The 9,059-nt window shown below is 43.5% G+C and overlaps 1 non-coding gene across 1 annotated transcript; it reads left to right on the top strand.

The window, feature by feature from the left end:
• Nucleotides 1–343: 343 nt before the first annotated feature.
• On the top strand, nt 344–510 carry LOC115478260. The gene has a single exon (XR_003943480.1). It is a non-coding gene; the product is annotated as a U1 spliceosomal RNA (small nuclear RNA).
• Nucleotides 511–9,059: the final 8,549 nt, after the last annotated feature.

Here is a 9,059-nt window from a genome sequence, read left to right as displayed (position 1 = left end):
AATTCCCAGCATCTTTGCCACAGGATGGCATGTGAGCATATTGCAAACATATTGCTTCACCTGCCAGATTATTATACCATGGCACAGTGGAAACAAGTGTGAGGGAGCACTTTCTATCTTCATAGATTGGTTTTACAGATTGTGTGCATTGTGAGATCCACAGAACTGGCCTGCAGAACCTGACAATTGTAATTGTGCAATTGTAATATAATGCAACGGAGCAACATTCCAAGGCAGGACTCAGAATTCTGTGAGCAGAACATTTTTCCTTCCCAGCCCCAGATGCTGAAAGAAAAAATCCTCTTTGACCCTTCTTTTTCCCTCTTCCTGAGACCAAAGCATTTTACTTACCTGGCAGGGGAGATTGGTCCGTGATCCAGAAGGTGGCGCTCCCAGGGTGAGGTACGGCCATTGCACTCAGGCTGTGCTGACCCCTGTGATTTCCCCACATGCGGGAAACTCGACTGTATAATTTCTGGTAGTGGGGGACTGCGTTTGCACTTATTTTCATATAGAGTATCGCGTGCCACGTGGAATGAGTTTGTCTTGTTAGGCGGACTGGGTGGACCGTGCAGGTCTTTATCTGCCGTCATTTACTATGTTACACGTAATGACTTACATGCACACACACAGACACTCGTGGAAAAGTAGGACTAAACTTTTATTTGGCATGTATCCAATAACCATTGTTGACCACTGTTCTATACTTCAAAATTTTGAGGATTTTGAATAGCAATGTAGAGTGTGTGTTACTGTTTAGATGAGCTGGAAGTGTTTTCAGATGATGTCATGGTCTCTAGAATAAAAATAGATTGAAATTGATTATACACTATACCAAATGTTCCAGGATGAAAGAAAAATGACTTTGAACTTTCAAGCTAAACATTGATAAATGTCACTTTAGGTTGCTGGAACTCAGGTAACGGAAAGATAAACTTTCACTAGGATGGTTACAGTGTGACACTGCAAAAGTCCAATTTGTCAATAAAATGCCAAACCCAAAGAAAAATATAGACCAACAAATATGCCTTCAAATAAAGAGTTTCAGGGGTAAATTTGTACCTCACTTTCCAGTCCTGAGAACTCCTACAGAGGAGAGAAATGACTGCCAGTGGACCCAGAAGTACAGCTAAAATGGAACAGCCTAATAGATTTTCCCACAAAAGAACCTATTTAAAATGTTATGATCCCAACAGAACAGTAAAACTGTCCTTTGATGCATAAAGAGATAGATTGGGTGCAATTTCACTGCAACAGTACCAGAGAGCCTGATTTCTTTCAATATGACATATCAACACAAAGCTTATAAACAAGGAGATGAATTTTATGTGCAAATGAAGGAGGCTCTAGGGGGGGTATTCTTTATATCAAAATAAATGTTATTGATATAAAAAATAGAAGATTTAAAAAGAAATAATTTAGTACTATGTCAGTAAAGCAAAGAGCAGTTCAACTACAGGGTACAATAATCAAGGAGGTCAAAATTCAAAATCTCCCAGAGCAGGTTACGTGAACCAGCTAATTTTAGCTAACTATAAGGTGAAATAAAGCAACTAAAATCTTTATACTTTGAACAGGACATCAGAGCCAGCAGGTTAAGGGGTCCTTTTACTAAGGTGAACTGAAAAATGGCTTGCGGTAGTGTAGGCGTGGGTTTTGGGTGCGTTTCAATCCATTTTTCAGCGCACCTGTAAAAAAGCCCTTTTTTAAATTTTTGCTGAAAATGGACGTGAGACAAAATTAAAATTGCTGTGCACCCATTTTGGGTCCGTGACCTTACTGCCAGCCATTGACCACCTAGCAGTAAAGTCTCACATGGTAACCGGGTGGTAATAACCTATGCGCGCCAAATGCCGCTTGGCGTGCATCTGATACACACGGATGAAAATGTTTGGACACGTGCCAAAAATGAAGTTACTGCAAGAGCCACACAGTAGCCGGTTGGTAACTCCATTTTGGCGCATGTTGGGCGCGCGCAGAGCCTTACGCGGCTTAGTAAAAGGGCCCCTAAATGTGCAAAATTTTACAAACAATTATATTCTAACAATTAAGGACAAACAAGGAATGGATATGAGTCAGGACAAGCAGATTAGAGATAGGAATTAAATACTCCAGAAAAGGTAGCCTCTGAGGAGAGATTTCTTAGGGTCACCCTCTCAACAGTAAAGGCGCAAGAGAGCTAATAGTTAGATAGGCCCATTTCTTCAGCTGAACCTTTGACTACTATTAACGAATTGAAGGCAGAAAAGGCACCGGGGGTTGTCAGCTTCACAGCAACATTTTATGAAACATTTAGGGACTCTTTTACAATGCAGCGGTAGAGCTACTGCGGCATTGACGTGCACCAATCTGACAGTACCGCCAGCCTACCACGGGAGCTGGCGATAGTGCTGCCCCCACCATGCGCCATTTGAAGTGCAATGTGAAATTGCTTATCTGGTGGTAATTGGGCAGCACCACACGTAGCCCAGTTATCACCAGGTTAGCGTAGGATCAGGCGACCCTCAGAGGGAGGAATGCTGGCTTCAGCCTAACCCCTGGTAAGCCTTTCCTCAGCTGAGAGGTGCCCAGCTCTACCACCGGCTGCCTTTCAGGTGCTGTGGAGGACTTGCAGCTCATCTGCATATCCTTACAGCCTTCTCTGGGGTGACTCCAGGTCCACCCCGATCTTCCCAGGGCCCTCGCTCCAAGTGCACAGAGTTTCCAGGTGCTTTTTGGCTAGGATCAGGCGACCCTCAGGGGGAGGAATGCTGGCTTCGGCCTAACCCCTGGTAAGCCTTTCCTCAGCTGAGAGGTGCCCAGCTCTACCACCGGCTGCCTTTCAGGTGCTGTGGAGGACTTGCAGGACATCTGCATATCCTTACAGCCTTCTCCGGGGTGACACCCAGGTCCACTCCGATCCACTCAGGGCCTCCGCTCTAGGTGCCACTTTTCTCTTTATATCTAATCTTCTTCCCAGTTGCTAAAGTACCTCAGTCGTTTATGGCCCCCTATTCACATTCTCTTCCTAGCCCTGTCCCTTCCTAATCTTTTCCCTCATCCCCTACCTCTCTCCACTACAGGAACTCACTGCCCATCCATCGACTTCATCACCTCACATTCTCTCCTACCCTCTTCCTCCCTCTTGGCTTTTAATCTCCATCTCTTTCTTCCCTCCATTTTGCCTTCCCCATTCCACCTAAATACCTCTCGCCTTCGACGCCTTCGTGGCCACACCTCTCCTACTCTCCTCCGCTCTCTTTTACTCCTTCTCTTACTTTCAGCCGGTGACATCAATCCCAATCCTGGCCCTCCTCACCAACTATTATCCCAACTCTACAGATCTCACCGCGACCTCTCTAACCTCATCTCTATTCCTCTACTCCCCTCCTCTTTTCTGCCCTTCTCTTGCGCCCTATGGAATGCCCGCTCTATCTGTAACAAACTCCCCTATATTCAAGACCTCTTTATCTCGCGTCACATCCATCTGCTCACCATAACAGAAACCTGGCTCTGCCCTGATGACTCTGCTTCAGTTGCAGCCCTCTGCCATGGTGGTTATCTTTTTTCACATACTCCTCGCACTGCTGGTTGCGGGGGCGATGTTAGACTACTTCTCTCTCCCTACTCCAGATTTCAACCCCTTCTTCCACCTCAATCTCACTGTTTTTCCTCCTTTGAAGTCCACTCTATCCACCTTTTCTCTCCTCTGCCTTTTCGAATAGCGGTCATTTATCGTCCCCCTGATAAGTCCCTTTCATCCTTTCTCAGTGACTTTGATGCCTGGCTTGCCTTCTTCCATGATCCTTCTTCCTCCTCCTCTCTCATACTTGGTGACTTTAATATTCCTGCTAATGATCCTTCCAACTCTTATATTTCCAAGTTACTCGCTTTAACATCCTCCTTTAATCTCCAACTATGCTCCACCTCCCCCACTCATCAAAATGGTCACTGTCTTGATCTCATCTTCTTCTCCAACTGTTCACCCTCTAGTTTCCTTGCCTCTGATCTTCCCCTCTCTGATCACCATCTTATAACTTTCACACTTAAATCTCCTCCCTCCTAGTCCCGTCCTATCTTATCTAATTTATCTAGGAATCTTCACGATATTGACCCTTCATCTCTATCCTCCCATGTTTCAAACCTCCTCTCTACTGTGGCACCATCCACGTCTGTCAACGAGGTTGTTTCTTCTTACAACAATACTCTATCCTCTGCCTTAGACACTCTTGCACCTTTGATGACCCGCCTATAAGGCGTACAAAACCCCAACCTTGGCTGACTTCTAATATCCGCTACCTACGTTCCTGTACCCGATCCGCCGAACGCCTCTCGCAGAAATCTCGGGCCCTTGCTGATTTCTTACACTTTAAGTTCATACTGACCTCCTTCCAATCTACTCTTTTACACGTCAAACAGGATTATTATATCCAACTGACCAACTCTCTTGGCTCTAACCCTCGACTTCTCTTCACCACATTGAACTCTCTCCTCAAGGTGCCCCCTCCCCCAACTCCCCCTTCATTATCTCCTCAGACCCTTGCTGAATTCTTTCACGACAAGGTTCAAAAGATAAACCTTGAATTCTGTACCTTGCCATCTCTCCCTCCACTAGTCCGTTCCCCTCATTCCTTTTCCTCCTTTCCTGAAGTTACTATAGAGGAAACTACACTTCTCCTTTCTTCCTCAAAATGTACCACCTGTTCCTCTGATCCCATTCCCACCCACCTTCTTAATGCCATCTCGCCTGCTCTTATTCCGTTTATCTGTCACATTCTCAACCTCTCACTTTCCACTGCAACTGTCCCTACTGCCTTTAAACATGCTGTGGTCACACCTCTCCTTAAGAAGCCTTCACTCGACCCTACTTGTCCCTCTAATTACCGACCCATCTCCCTCCTCCCTTTTCTCTCCAAATTACTTGAGCGTGCTGTTCACCACCGCTGCCTTGATTTTCTCTCCTCACATGCTATTCTTGACCCACTACAATCTGGTTTTCGCCCTCTCCACTCAACTGAAACTGCACTTACTAAAGTCTCCAATGACCTATTACTGGCTAAATCCAGAGGTCTCTATTCCATCCTCATTCTTCTTGATCTTTCCGCTGCTTTTGACACTGTCGATCACAGCATACTCCTCAATACCCTGTCCTCACTTGGATTCCAGGGCTCTGTCCTTACCTGGTTCTCTTCCTACCTCTCCCTCCGCACCTTTAGTGTTCACTCTGGTGGATCCTCTTCTACTTCTATCCCTCTGCCTGTCGGCGTACCTCAGGGTTCTGTTCTTGGTCCCCTCCTCTTTTCTATCTACACTTCTTCCCTTGGTTCATTAATCTCATCCCATGGCTTTTCCTACCATCTCTATGCTGATGACTCCCAAATCTACCTTTCTACCCCTGATATCTCACCTTGCATCCAAACCAAAGTTTCAGCGTGCTTGTCTGACATTGCTGTCTGGATGTCTCAATGCCACCTGAAATTAAACATGACCAAAACCGAGCTTCTCATTTTTCGCCCCAAACCCACCTCCCCACTCCCCCCATTTTCTATTTCTGTTGATGGCTCTCTCATTTTCCCTGTCTCCTCAGCTCGAAACCTTGGGGTCATCTTTGACTCTTCTCTCTCCTTCTCTGCTCATATCCAGCAGATCGCCAAGACCTGTCGTTTCTTTCTTTACAACATCCATAAAATCCGTCCCTTTCTTTCCAAGCACTCTACCAAAACCCTCATCAACACCCTTGTCACCTCTCGTTTAGACTACTGCAATCTGCTTCTTGCTGGCCTCTCACTTAGTCACCTCTCTCCTCTCCAATCAGTTCAAAACTCTGCTGCCCGTCTCGTCTTCCGCCAGGGTTGCTTTACTCATACTACCCCTCTCCTCAAGTCGCTTCACTGGCTCCCTATCCGTTTTTGCATCCTGTTCAAACTTCTTCTACTAACCTATAAATGTACTCACTCTGCTGCTCCCCAGTATCTCTCCACACTCGTCCTTCCCTACACCCCTTCCTGTGCACTCTGCTCCATGGATAAATCCTTCTTATCTGTTCCCTTCTCCACTACTGCCAACCTCAGACTTCGCGCCTTCTGTCTCGCTGCATCCTACGCCTGGAATAAACTTCCTGAGCCCCTACGTCTTGCCCCATTCTTGGCCATCTTTAAATCTAGACTGAACGCCCACCTCTTTAACATTGCTTTTGACTTGTAACCACTCGCCTCCACCTACCCTCCTCTCCTCCTTCCTGTACACATTAATTGATTTGATTTGCTTACTTTATTTTTTGTCTATTAGATTGTAAACTCTTTGAGCAAGGACTGTCTTTCTTCTATGTTTGTGCAGCGCTGCATACGCCTTGTAGTGCTATAGAAATGCTAAATAGTAGTAGTAGTAGTAGTACTTAGCACCTCCTAAGCGGTAAGGGCTCCCCAGGAAATGGCCACACTGCCATACTGCCATTTCAGTAAAAGGGGCCTTAGCACATGACAAATCCATGCACCAGTGCCACCACAAGGACTCTTTTACCGCAGCTCAGGTTTTCAGGATTTCCCTAATGAATATGCGTGAGATCTATATGCATACAATACAGGCAGTGCATCCAAATAGATCTCATGCATGTTCATTGGGGAAATCCTGAAAATCTGACTGGATTGCTGCCCTCAAGGTCTGAGCTTGGACAACCTTGATCTAGAATTTAAGGCAAAAGCTGTCATCCTTTATTGACTTTCCAGCACTTTCACTGCCAATGTGTCTTCACTCCTAATTTTCTTCTTTTATTGGTATGTGTTCTCTTTCATTCAACGTTGCTTAGGTTTCAGAATGTCATAATCCATCCCTGGTAGCCATCTAGATTACTGTTTTATATTATATTTATATTTACCTAGTCATTTGTGAACTGATTCCACCTCATCACCTCTATCCTATTTCCACCAGTGCTGCCAAATTTCTATAAACTAGCGGCAAGGATTTTTCTTTCCTCTTTTCAAGCACTACAGTGGTTTGCTAGGTTAAAAAGAGCAAGGTCAAAGAACTAATCAAAAGAGTCTAAAATTGAAGTAAATGTGTAGCAGCTGGAAATCCATGAAAAAAATGTATTCCAAAAATATGAGATCCCAGTGGTATAATTGAGGCATCAACACTAACTACTGATTGCAGTGAGCCACAGGAAATAGCTGCAATTAATTGCATATCACAGTTGAATGACATATGAACATAAATAAAAAGTGAGTTCAGTCTCTATAGGTGCACTGTAAAGTCCAGTTTAGAATAAATGAGAAATATTGTTGCACTGTAACCTGATTGCTGCTAGCTAGTGGATTCGCTGTTGACAGTTTAGGATAGTTTTTTTCTGTAACTTTTACCCCCAGAGGAATGCTCAAAAATGTTAACTGGGAAAGAAAATAATTTAAAAAGAGTAGACATATGCTACGTTTAATTCTTATTCCTAAGAGCATCCATGGTTTCCCTAGCAGTCTCTGCAGTTTAGTGGTTTTCATAAAAACTCTTTCAATCTTACTTTCTGGCTGCTGAAGGACAGTATAAAACTGTGGATATTTTCTTACAAGTGACTTCAAAAGTTAGCTATAACCTTTCTTCATGCCTCACTTTCCCTCCTTTGAGACCAGTGACAGAGCAATGGTAGAACCAGGGCAGGTTCCCCTCCATTGACAAAAGTTCCAGTGGTGGGTCTTCCTCCGATTCTCCAATAACAACCTTTGGAGGAGGAGTGGCCTTGAGCTACTGAGTCAATTAGAGTCCACATGATTTCCATACTATATGGTAAACAGAGATTGGCTAGTCTGCATAGCTGTGGCTTGATCTTGGTAGGATCCCCTTCACAGCTCAGACCTTAGTATACTTGCATCACTGTCTCTCTCCAGCCCCCAATCCTGAAGCTCTGACACTGTTTCATTCCCTTCCCACATCCTTTCCTCTGATAGAAAACTGAACATTGGGTTTATGCACATTGAAGTTGTTTCAGATTGGGTTAAGTACTTGTAATGAGTTCAATGATTCAATAGTATCTATTGTTTCCTGTTGTATTTCTCCTAATTTTCTAAAATGGTACAGTGCAAAATGTTTACAAGTGCTTTCTAATAATATTATGCAAACCTATGCGATTATGCACAACTCGCCTATTTAATTTCAGAATTGTTTATTAATATCTGCTTGTATACTATTACTCTGTTTCTATCATCATGCTTACCAAGATCATGCAATACCAAATGTCTATATTACTAACATTCTTCCACTACTCACGATGTATTGTAAGCCACTTTGAGCCTGCAAAGAGGTGGGATAAGGTGGGATACAAATGCAACAAATAAATAAATAAACCCAATTGCAAGTGAAAGATAAATGTACGCATCCTGTCCTGACCCCCAGTGATGATGGTGTGCAGCAAACTAGTCACATCCGAGCAAGCAGGTCATGTGCATCTTTGGTTTGCAACTCATCTCATTTGCATCAATATTTAATTATTAATTTACAGTATTCAAAAACAATTCTGAATTGCTGCCTCTATATTGTAGCTGTAACATCAGTAAAGGGACTTTTTCCAGCCCTACAGCTTCATCTCCCTTCCCTCATAGCTGCCAGTATTGTGACTAAAATTCAAGTTAAGTTAACTTGACCAGCTATCGTGCCTTACCATCCCATATATACATTTTAACATAACCAGCTTTTCAATCAACAGGGTTGATATGCTCCTAAATTCTTATTCCTCTACCTTATAGGAGTCAAACATAAAAAGAACGTAATGAAGACAGTTACATTAATCACTTTGATATTATACAACATTTTTAAAAAAATGAATTTAAGGCCTTAGAAGCAGCTAGAGCATGATTAAATCCTAATTTTTCTGATATCTAATCTTCTGGTACTCTTTCTTGCTAACAAGGAAGCTTGATTTCAGCTATGTATACATAGGTTTGACCTACATATACATATGCACAGGAAAAACATGAAGCAAAATGAGCATGCATGCATGGAGCAAAATTCAGAAAAAAAACCCTAAGGCTGGTTGCCATAGAGACTGTTTCGGTGGCTGGCTATATAATCCTTTCTGCACACTCTCCTTTCAGCTC

Source organism: Microcaecilia unicolor, chromosome 9 (genome assembly GCF_901765095.1).
Source record: "Microcaecilia unicolor chromosome 9, aMicUni1.1, whole genome shotgun sequence".
NCBI classification, from domain to species: domain Eukaryota; kingdom Metazoa; phylum Chordata; class Amphibia; order Gymnophiona; family Siphonopidae; genus Microcaecilia; species Microcaecilia unicolor.
Note: the sequence above shows the minus strand (reverse complement) of the source record. Positions and strands in the feature narration are given on the sequence as shown.